An 8745-nucleotide genomic window follows, 5' to 3' on the forward strand; every position below is an offset into this window, starting at 1 on the left:
TTAAATATTAATTTCTTATATAATTGTTTTATACAGAATACATAACAAACAAGAACAGAACAGATGGAGAACATCTTCGCACCCACATTTAGGATTAAACAAAAAAAAAGTGTAGAACTGGAGGAGATGACCTGTGCACCGCACAGCTGTGAAGCCTCGTTCACCAACGTCCTCCATCACTTATTTTCTTAAACTTGCTCTTGAGAAAGGTCTTAAGAAAAGTCTACATCAGATTCATGCCGTGTTCTTAAACCGCAGAATTGTGTGTACGTGTGTGTGCCAGGTGATTAGCAGGTAAACACCCTGACAACCTACACACACACAAACACACACACAAACACACACACACACAAACACACACACACACACACACACACACACACAGGAACTGTAGAGAACAGTCGAAAGCATCGCTGCAAAGTTGCCGACAGTTTCGCAAAGTATCTAAACATGTATTTAAGTAAAGTAGTAACTGTGGTGTGAAATGGTCAAACACCTTCTTCAAAGTTGTAAGTAGTTCAGTAATAAAAGCATATTTCTGCTTTACTGTCTGATAACGAATCGCATTATATCTGCCAACATTATATAATACCAGAGCAGCTGTGTGAAGCTGAGTCGGAGCACAAACAAGATTTTTATCTCCTGCTGTTTGCTGAGCCGACACGGAGCTGCTGATGTAAACACAAACTGACCCGAGACGCTGACGGAGACGAAGCGCCGCTGACGGAGCGCCCTCACTGAAATATGGGCTTATTATGTCAGACATGCCAGGTTTGTGTCGGTGCGTCATGTGTGTGTTTCTGGACCTCTGTGGCCTCGTTCTGGGGTCAGAGTGGACACTGCGGTAATGAAGCATTTTGGGATGAGATCAGCGGCGGCTGGTGGAGAAGCTCTGCCTCGTCTCGTCTGGGATCCTCCGTCAGTCCGGAGGCCAAAGTGAGAAAAAGGCTGCAGTCGGTAACGCTCGACCTCTGCGACCCCGTCAGGAGGAAGTGTGTGAGCGCTGGCCGGGTGGAGGCAGCCAGCTGCTCCAACTGCAAATACAGTTCAAGTCTGCATAATATGAAGAGGACAAGTTGCTCAAGCTTTTGACACAAATTTTCACTTAATATGTAAGAACTTTTGTACCTTTAAAAATATACAGTTTTGTCATAAAGTGGAGATATTTCTGATTCATCTGATTAAATGTAAGTTCCCTGTAGTTTCTGACTGAAATGACCAACAAGGATGATCTCCATGTGGTGGAAATGAAAATATAATAACAATATAGATTTTCCCAGTGACCTCCTGATCTGCGCTCGTGATACTCCACGAGGACACAATGTCCACATAGAAACAAACCCATTCAATTAATCTTACTGAGCAAAGTTCCCCAGACAATCAACCCTTTTATATTGTGCATTAGCTTTTCTCAAGGTGGAAAAATAAATCAGTTTTGCTAAATAAATAATAAATGATGATGTATTATTATGCGATAAGGTACAAGTGCATTGATCCACAAGGGAAATTCACAAGTTACCTAGCAGTATAACCCCCCCCTTTACCAGCTGCAACATTAAAGTGATGAACACATTAATGTGTCAATTATTAAAATCCATTGATATAAATAAAGTTATTATGATGTCTCATTCTGCACAATTACTACTTTTACTTATGGAATTAAATATATTTCGATGCCAATACTTTTGTACTGTTACTAAGCCAAATGTTGCATGACTTGTACTTGTAACAGAGTGTTTCTTCACTGTGGTATTAATACTTTTACCTACATATTAGTACTTCTTCTTCCCTGCAAGTCTTCTGATGCTCAGCTGAGAAATCTTAGGTTTTCAATTTTCTCTGTTTACTGACCTCAAAAAGCAGCTGTGTGATGGGCCCATAGTAGTGTGTGTTCGTATAAGAGTGTATTAGATGAAGTAACACACACATACATACACACACACACACACACACACACACACAACCACACACACACACACACACACACACACACACACACACACACACACACACACACACACACAACCACACACACAACCACACACACACACACACACACACACACACACACACACACACACACACACACTTGAAACAGTGTGGATGTGCAGATTTGAGCCTGAGGTGACGACGGCTCATCTGAGATGTCGAGGTGAAGCTCCTCGCCGCCCTGAGTTTATCGATGGACATCCCTCTGGATCAATATTCCCCCTGAAGTCACCCCCCCCCCCCCCCCCCCCCCCCGTCCACCATCATGCCTCCCAGACTACGAATCCAATTAACCACTGAAAACAAAAACAATATTTTCAAACGGGGGAGCTGGAGCGGCTGCATAATTTATGTTTGTCCTTTTTTTTTTCATGTCTTTGAACGGGTCGAATAAAACAAACATCCATTCAATAATGCATGACCTGCGGTTTTGTTAATAGGCTTTGTAGTGGCAGTAATGTACTTTCCTACATGGCTGATGGAGATTATGGCCGGCTCCCTCTGCCTGCCAGATATCGATCCGCCTTAATGCCCCCGGTGGCCCCTCGAGCCTCGAGCCCAAAACCACACACACACACACACACACACACACACCTTGTGTGTCAAAGATACTTCTGTGTAACTGGAGTTCTCAGGTGTTACTCGTGGAGACGTCACAATAAAGAGTCACAATCAGCTTTATTGAACACAAACGAGGAATTTGTCAGTTTTTTTTAAATTGCTCTCAACGGACAGACAGAAATATACAAACAGCTAAAACAAGGAAAACAAATCGGAAAAAAATAAAACATCTATGTGAGTTACTGTATCGATGTTTAATTAATAACTTTCATTCAAAGATTATGAACCATCTGAGCCACCGTCTGCCACTAAAGTGTCATAATGTTGGAAGTTGCGGGGACTTTACATCACACTGTTCTAATGGCATAAAATAGTCTTTTTACTCAGATGTAATGCTGATGTTCAGGAGGCAGACACCCTCTCCACATTTAAGAGCAGGTTAAAGACTTTCCTCTTTGATAAAGCTTATAGTTAGGGCTGGCTCAGGTTTGCCTTGGATCAGCTCCTAGTTATGCTGCTATAGGCTTAGACTGCCGGGGGACACCTCCCTGCTCTCCTCCTTCTCTCCCTCTCTCCTCCCCTCCCTCTCTTCTTCTCCCTCTCTATCTGTATGCATTTATGTAAATGTATGTTACTAACTCATCATCTGGGGTATCATCCCCGGAGTTTCTGTCTCTCATGTGGCAGGTTGCCACTGATAAAGTTTACGTCAGGATCATGAATCGTGGCTGCGCCTGCTGCCCTGGTCCTGCTGGACACCGGGAAGCCTTTTGGACATTTTCCTGGATTCATCCAAACTTTCTCATTTTCAACACATCATTTCTGTCAAATGTTGTATTTGTACTATGTTGTTTATCCTGTACACACGACATCTATTGCACGTCTGTCCGTCCTGGGAGAGGGATCCCTCCTCAGTCTCTCTCTGAGGTTTCTAACATTTTTCCCCCTTTAATTATGGGGTTTATTTTATGAAGTGTTTCCTTATGCGATGCGAGGGTCTAAGGACAGAGGGTCTAAGGACATAGGGTCTACAGACAGAGTCTAAGGCCAGAGGGTCTAAACACAGAGGGTCTAAAGACAGAGGGTCTAAGGACAGAGGGTCTAAACACAGAGAGTCTAAACACAGAGGGTCTAAGGACAGAGGGTCTAAAGAAAGAGGGTCTACAGACAGAGAGTCTAAGGCCAGAGGGTCTAAACACAGAGGGTCTAAAGACAGAGGGTCTAAGGACAGAGGGTCTAAACACAGAGGGTCTAAAGACAGAGGGTCTAAACACAGATGGTCTAAACACAGAGGGTCTAAGGACATAGGGTCTGAGGACAGAGGGTCTAAAGAAAGAGGGTCTAAGGACAGAGGGTCTAAGGACAGAGGGTCTGAGGACAGAGGGTCTGAGGACAGAGGGTCTGAGGACAGAGGGTCTAAGGACAGAGGGTCTAAAGACAGAGGGTCTAAGGACAGAGGGTCTAAGGACAGAGGGTCTAAAGACAGAGGGTCTAAGGACAGAGGGTCTAAGGACAGAGGGTCTAAAGACAGAGGGTCTAAGGACAGAGAGTCTAAGGACAGAGGGTCTAAAGACAGAGGGTCTAAGGACAGAGGGTCTAAGGACAGAGGGTCTGAGGACAGAGGGTCTGAGGACAGAGGGTGTAGGACAGAGGGTGCCGTATCTTATACAGTCTGTAAACACTGAAACAAATGTATAATTTGTGATATTGGGCTATATAAATAAATTTGATTTGATTTGATTTGATACTAAGTCTTCTTTATACAAAAATCACAGTAGATTGAATCATAACCCCTGTTTCATGATTTATATTGTTTATATATAAAAACAATGACATCCGTAAACCGCAGGACAATAATGCAGAATGCAAAGGGTGCTTGAATGAATAAAGGATCAATAAAGTCTCTTTGTATAGATGACAGGTGGATATGGAAGCGTATACATAATCATAACGCTTAAAGCAGAAGAATAGAAAACACATGCTCTTCTTCTTATGAACTATGTGAAACAAATATTATCCGATCATCGTCCGATTAAAAATGGCAATTTATTCATGCGGGAACATCATAAATTAATGAATTAAATATGTTTTTGTATTATTATTATTAATATATAAGTAGTTAAAGAAAGGAGCTGAGGTTGAAAGGCAGTTAATCTAATCCTCGCGACTGTTGATATTTAAATTATTGATAATTATCTTTATTGCACTTCCTTGCGTAGGAGATATTGTTTGAAAAGTTTTGTGCCAATAAAGCTGATTGAATCGAAGTGAATTGAATAGAGCGAGGCGGATAGAGAAGAGGAGATGGTTTGTGTTAGAGGATCGTCTCAGCTAATCCAATAAGCAAAGCCTCTCCTTTCCTTCAATCTGATTATTCCAATAATTAAGAGAAATTGCTGGAGCGTAGCTTCAATAAGGCTTTACATATTCAGCAGTCGCAGACCAGCGCTGTGATGTTGTGCTTCTGGACTCTGATTACAATCCTGCCGAGGAGGAGCCGACTCCAGATCAGCCGAGAGCAAACTGACCGCTTTGGATTCATGGCAGCGTTGTGTTCTCCGAGGTCGAAACTTTATTAGGTAAAGAATCCACAAACAAGACATCTGATCGCAAACCAACAAAGCACAAAATATAAACTGAGGTAAATGCTGCCTTCAAATGCGACGTGGAGACCTTAGTTTCAACATGGGAAGTTGTTTTAGTGAATTCACTGAAAGACTTTAACTTTAGAAATCTCTTTGACCAAACAATTTCAGTGACCTTTGAGGGAACAGAGAACTGAGAAATGTAAAATGCGCCATTTTTATTAGTTTGTTTTTGTCAGTTTGTCAGCAGGATAACAGACAAATGTAACTGCTCTACTAGTAATTGTAAAAATACAGACTTTTATATTTTCATGTCTCAAGGACCGAATCACAAGATTTTCTGTCGAAGAAAAGGCAAAGAACCGACATTACAATTAACACGATGTGATCAATCAATTGATACTAAAAGTGATTTGACAGCACACACAAAAGTGAATTTGGTTTTTACCTAAAATTGGTTGGAGATAAAGTCAACTCTCTTCTTTGTTCCGTCTTTAACTGATGGAAAAATGTGAAGCTCACCAAGTCTGGAGATGCAAAGTTTTCCCCCAACAAAACTAAACTTCTCCACAAAGAGCGCTTTTATAAGTAAAAGTGCTGAATGCAGGAGTATTTCTTTTTCATTATCACTTTTAAACAGGGCAGTTTAAAGCTTTTTTTAAAGTTGTGTCCTGATGGAGGGAAAGTGAGAGGAAGACAAGAAGAAGAGCGGCGGATGGAGAGGTGGTGTCAGTGATGCAGGTAGCGCGGCGAGGCCAGATGGCAGCAGCAGCAGCGCTCTGCCTCGCTGATTAGTGGCGAGCAGACAAAGAGTGGCCATGTTTCACTTGTTCATCACTTAAGTGCAGAACCCAAGGTGGAGGCAGGGAGATTTCCCTCGGGGAAATGTGCCTCCCAAAGATAAGGCCGAGGCCTGGATTGCTCTCCGGGGGTGGCGAGGTACAACGAGGCAGCCGGGGATCCAAACCTCTGAAGAAAAACAAAATGAAAGAAGAAAGAAAAGGCTCCGTGGTGTGGAACGCGCACAGCAGCGAGCAGCTCCAAGTTAAACAGTTAAACTTCAGGGAAAAGTTCAGTTTCCTTTTCCCATTAACTTCAACTCTGGGGAGACAAAAGTCCACTTGCAAGTTTCTTACTTTTAAGTTGTTCACTTAGTTTGTGGATCCTCGGGAGGCCGGCGGGATCATTGGGAGAACAATGACTGTAATATGCTGCGCTTGGCCTCTGACCTCGGCCGCAGCCAAATGCTGGCTGTTCTGTAATTAGGATCGTCTGCTGCTGAGGATTATCATTACGGCTCGACTCAATTCAAGGCCGGCAGATATCTGCAGGACCGAGAGGAGGAACGCTGCATCGTGTTTACCAATCTGAGCGCTGTCAAACAAGGGTGAAATAAGAGTGAGTGATTGTGGAGAACGTGAGCGGCCAAAGGTTTTGATTGCTGGGTGACATGATTGTTCCTTTGTGAAGATTCAGCGCAGAAACGTGCATAAAGAAAAAAGACATTCCAGCGTCTGGTCGGAGATGAAAGACGTTGATTGTACCAACAGAAAAACACTCAAACACGTCTACGATTGTGAGAACCCTCTTTGACTTTATGCAGTCCCTCGACCTTTACCCTAACCCTAATCTGACCCTTATTCTACAAGATGTTCTAAAACATAACAAAGGAAATCACAGCAGTGCAAAGTCGGCATTCAGTGTTTTTGCAGTGTGTCTGAATTCATGCGATTTTATGCGCCATTTTAAATCAACACTCGTCACAGTTCTGCGCTGGCGTGCGTCTTGTGGCTAAAAGCAGCTCTTGACATCCTGATATTTGGATGCAATGTGTTTCCGTGAAGCCCCTCCAGACCTCTCTGCACCCACACACACTTTGTACCGTGTGAACAGACAAACAAAGGAAATCAGATTTGAGAAGTAAATCCAAGTTGAGCACCAAGGCTTGAAGTGTGAACGTGAAGTTTCCAGATAGATTCAAATCCTTCACGTTTCCAAAAACTCCATATAGGAGCGCCACAAGCGAGCGGAGATTTAGTCTTTCATCTTCTTCCAACCTTAAAACCAAGTTTGTTGTTGATTTAATGTCGTTATTTGTTAATTCTGACCCGTAATCGGAGGCAAAAGGACAAAATTGCCTCCAAATTCAATGTTTTTGTATAATTAAACACAAACAAAGCGACAAACAAACAAATGTGATTGTTTGTAAATGTCTCCATATTTCAAACATCTGCTCCACAAATTGCTCCATAAAAAAACGTTTCATTGTTACTTCTAAAATCTAAGTTGTATTAATTCAGAGAAATCCGACACATTTAGTTTGGAACGTGACTTTGATCTGGGCGAACACGCTGCTGCAGAGAATCACAACATGTTAATTGAGTTTAATTTGATTTGTATTGTCAGGCAATTATTCCAAACATTGTGATTTTGCAGCTATTATTCAGAATATCTGCACCCCATCAGTGATGTTGAATAGTGTTTAGCAGCCGTTAAAAGCTGCTAATGGACTTCTGTAGCAAAGGTTGAAGCTAAAAGGACGAACATTAAAGTTCGAGAAGCAGCCGGCTCCTTCCAGCTCCTGCGTTTACATCCTGACTCTGCTGACACGTGGCTCCTCTGGAAGCTCAACAGCTCCTGAATAGTAATGCTATTTTAACAAAAATCCTTGTAGATTGCATGCAAGACCTCTATTACTCAAACTCGACCAACCACAAAATGAACAAAGTCAGCCGTTGTGCAGCAGCAGGCGGAGACGTGAGGCGAGATCGCAGCCGAAATTGAAATTAATGGCTTTTCTAATTGGAGCACATGTTTGTCAGAGTGACGGAGTGCCAGCGACATGAACTACATCCGCTCACCTGCCCCGCTGGTGCACTCTGCTTTCTCTGATTGGCCGACAGCCACGGTCAGGATGGATGATGTCGCACATGATTGCAGGAGCTGGGGATGTTTGATACGTCCTGCCGGGCGGCCGGGCGGGGCCGATCAGTTGGTAAGTCAGTAAGAAAGAAACATTTAATAAATCATTTAATAACACTGACACCTTTTAGCTCTTCTTTGAAAATTATGTTCACTTAAATAGTTTCCTTTTAATCAAGCCTAATAATGCTAATGCTTAATTCTAAACTTCCTCCTTTTTAAAACTGCTAAATTATTAAAAAATATTATTGATTTATTCCAGTTTAGCAGAAAAACAAAAAGGCTTTAAATGTAAATGAGGACACATTTTTTAAAACAGTTCATTCAGTTTTACATGAATTTACACATTTCTGAATTTATGATAAAAACTTTAGTATTTTGACATTGAACTTCTGATCAATTATAATAAGACATTAAACTTGATGGTAAGGTTTCTAAGTTATTTGTGCTTAATCCATTTATAAAATATTAATGTTATTATGTGCTATGAAACTAAGAATCCAAGTTAACAAAGACGGAAAAATATCAGGTGTGTTGCTGGTAACTGTGGCCTCAGCTTCACTTCCTGTTTAGTGCTAACAACAAATGCTAACGTGCTAACAAGCTAAACTAAGACGGTCAACAAAAAGTGATGTAACTTTGCTCTTCGTTGTGTTTTGGTGCTTTTCTTGGATGTTTAGTTTTCTGC

This window comes from Cottoperca gobio, chromosome 10 (genome assembly GCF_900634415.1).
Source record: "Cottoperca gobio chromosome 10, fCotGob3.1, whole genome shotgun sequence".
NCBI classification, from domain to species: Eukaryota; Metazoa; Chordata; class Actinopteri; order Perciformes; family Bovichtidae; genus Cottoperca; species Cottoperca gobio.